Source organism: Octodon degus, unplaced genomic scaffold (genome assembly GCF_000260255.1).
Source record: "Octodon degus isolate 3935 unplaced genomic scaffold, OctDeg1.0 scaffold00008, whole genome shotgun sequence".
NCBI classification, from domain to species: domain Eukaryota; kingdom Metazoa; phylum Chordata; class Mammalia; order Rodentia; family Octodontidae; genus Octodon; species Octodon degus.
In genome coordinates, this window is record NW_004524584.1 from 26457478 (window position 1) to 26460631 (window position 3154).

General features: G+C 47.1%; 1 non-coding gene across 1 annotated transcript; it reads left to right on the forward strand.

Annotated features, from left to right (window-relative positions):
* The first annotated feature begins 1712 nt into the window (after positions 1-1712).
* On the forward strand, positions 1713-1783 carry LOC111814242. Its single transcript, XR_002819280.1, has one exon. It is a non-coding gene; the product is annotated as a small nucleolar RNA SNORD123 (small nucleolar RNA).
* Positions 1784-3154: the final 1371 nt, after the last annotated feature.

Below are 3154 nucleotides of genomic sequence, written 5' to 3' on the forward strand. Positions count from 1 at the left end.
GAGTGGCTGGGGGACTCCGCGCTGTGGTACTTCCAGGCAGAGCTGGGGGAGAGGGGCGCTCTCTCTGACTTAGAACCGAGGCAAGAAGCGAGGGACTTGGTGGAGCTACAGGGTCAGACGTGCCTACCGTCTGGATTTCCGGCCTTCAAGCCTGTGACCCTTCCTCTTGGGACGCGGAAGGGCAACTTCTCTTTGCTTTTCCCCGCTCCACTCCAGCCTCAGAGAGTGGCTTTAAAGTGCCTTATGCAGGGAAACACGTAAAGGCGGCTCTTAAACCGTGACATAAGGATGCCGGATGCCCACACGCACCCACCCTCTCCCTAGGGTTCCTGTGAGCCGTGCCTAAAGCGCTGGAGGAATCCTGCCTGGAGCGTGTCCTGCCCACACGGGAACACGCAGCTAGATCTAAGAAAAGGACAGCAGTGCAAAGTGACTTCAAGTTGTCTTCATTGTCTGTAGGGTTTTTTGTTTTTGTTTTTGTTTTTTTGTTTTTTGTTTTTAAATAAAATAACCAAGTGAAATGATTCTGAAGCTTCCTTGGAAGCGTTTTCCACCTCAAAGAGTTCTCAGTCTCAGGAGGCTTGGGAACTAGAGGCCATCCAAGAATTTCCTTTAAAACTTAAGGACGTCAGTCCTCCCAGAGTTACAGGGCAGCCTGCCTCCCCACCCCCCACCCGCCAGTGGGAGTGAAAAGCTGAGCCCTTCTTCCTGCCTTCGGTGGCATGGAGCCTCCAGCCACACTCCAGAGGCGCCCTCCCTTCTCTTGCCACGTGGCACAGAGGCCAAGAACCTCCCGCAAGAGGAGGCTGGCCAGGTCTTGGCCGGCTCCGGGGCGTGGGGGGAGGGCTGCCCTGGGCTTGAGAGTCCAGGTCCTTAAACATACACATAGACCCCCAACATCGGGACTGAAGATGGGATTAGGACCCAGATGTGTTTGGTTAATTGTATCCCTGCTGCTTCTCAGCTTCGGAAGGAAAACACAGTTAATACTTTTCTAACTTTTTTATTTTTAGAAAACATCCTTGGCATGTAGAGTTAAGCTCTGGAATTTAAAACTTCTGTACACCATAATAGAGAAGGGCTAATGACATAATATTTAAGTCCATAAACTAAGTAATTTTGCTTGCATCTGGGAAAGAGAGGGAGTTCAGTGTTGCTGTTTACTGGCTCCCCTGAATCATTATCACTAAATATATTTTAGTGGTAATGAATTATAGATAAATGGCTAATAAATGGGGGAAGAAGCCAAATTATAATTTAGAGTGCACTTTAAAATGAAGTGGACCTATACTGAGGGTGTTATTTTGCCTTTGACCTGATGAGTTTTTGAAGCTTTCTAAGTTGGTGTCTTCATCTGGAGTTTAAATTTCTTCAGTAGGGATATCAGCCATAATGTACACACTGGTAGGAAAGGAAGGTGACAGATGTGAAGTCCTTAGGGCCCAGCACCTAGTAGGTCCTCTAGAGCTAAAATTATTTTAAAGTATCCACGAGCAATTTTTCTCCTAAGTAACATTCTCTTTCGTTCTTTGAAAAGGTCTGTCTCCCTAAATTCTTACGCTATTGCAAAGTTAAAGGCCAGTCTTTACATACAAAAATGTGTCTTAGTTCTTGGCAAAATTAGAATTTCACTCTCACTAACTTACTTCTGAGGAGCCATGCACTGAACACAAGAGAATGGGGAAGAGAATAGGGAAGCTGGGGAAAGATGGGGTGAAAATGATGAATCCTGGGGCGCTGATTTGTGTGACTTGAAAAAACGCCATCCATTTCCTGATTCACCTCGATTTCCGCATAGAAAGGAGAAGCACCACCGAGATCCTGAACTAATCAGGCACCCGCACCTTGTCTTTCCATTCCTCCCTAGTACTTGCATCTTGACTCCATGACTCTGTAGCTTCCCTGGACAGACCGGAGCAGAGGGAAGGAACTGACAAGAACATCACCTGGGAGAGACAGAGATGCCACTGTGGACCACAGGTGGCCTTCCAGGAGGCCTCCGTGGGGGAGGGCTCTAAGATGTAATAAGATTGTATTAAAATTATGAAAACTCTCAGCCTCTTGACATTTACATCTTATGTGGATTTCTCTACAAGTGAGTGAGGCAAGCAAGCATGTCACCACTGTGAGCATCTCTTTTTGCCCCCTGGTTTCTTTCTTTTAAACCCATGACATTTAAGAAAGGAAGAAAAGGGCTAGATTGTCTGAATGATCCTGTCAGGCATTTTTTTTTTCTTATCAGGATTAAACCTTAGTATAAAGATATAAAGTTTGATGTTTCAGTAAGAATGTCTAGGACTGTTTTTTGTTCCTACATTTCAAACTATTGTGAAGGTTCATGACTGTGGCTACAGGTGACACCGTGGTGGTCCCTGATGAAGGGGACTTGGGCAGGTGAAGATTCTGGAAGCAGGCAGGTTTCAGAGATCTGTCGGCCTGTACGCTAATCTGTCAAGCTGAGAACTCCTGACTCCAAGGCATGTCCACTCCTCTGTAAGTGGAGCCCACACTTCAGTGGGGCTAAGCAGCTTGGGTTTATTTTTAAAAGAGTAACTCAGAGACTTGATAGAACAGTCATGGGACCTAGGACACGCTAGAAAGCGCAGCTGTCTGGTGGGGAACCAGGTCGTTCTGTCCTGCTGGGCTGTGCCCTGGGAACCCCGGCATGCTGGCTCCTGTGTGGCCTCCTCTCCACCCACATCCATCTGAGCTTCCTCAGGCTTCCCGGGGCTGTGCTCGCTCACTGCAGGTCATTCCAGACAGGTTGACAGAGGACGACCAGTCTCACCAAGCCAGATGGATCTCTGGAATTCATCCCTCAAGTCACACACACACACACACACACACACACACACACACACACAGCACTTCATAGCCACATTTGAGGGAGAAGCCGGGAGAAATCCAGGGTGGGTGGCAGCAAACAGCTCCAGGATACAACAACCAGAGTACACAAACGTGCTCACTAATTCCTATGAACTCAATTTCCTGAAGACAAAATTGGTGCACTAGAGCAGCCCGAATTGTCTTGTGAAGGCATAGTATGAGAGGAGAAAAAGTGCCAAGTTTATAAGATTTTTGGAATATCTACAGGAAGTACAGATGGCTTGTGGCATGAAGATAAAGCTTCCATATGGTTTTCTGACTTATTTTC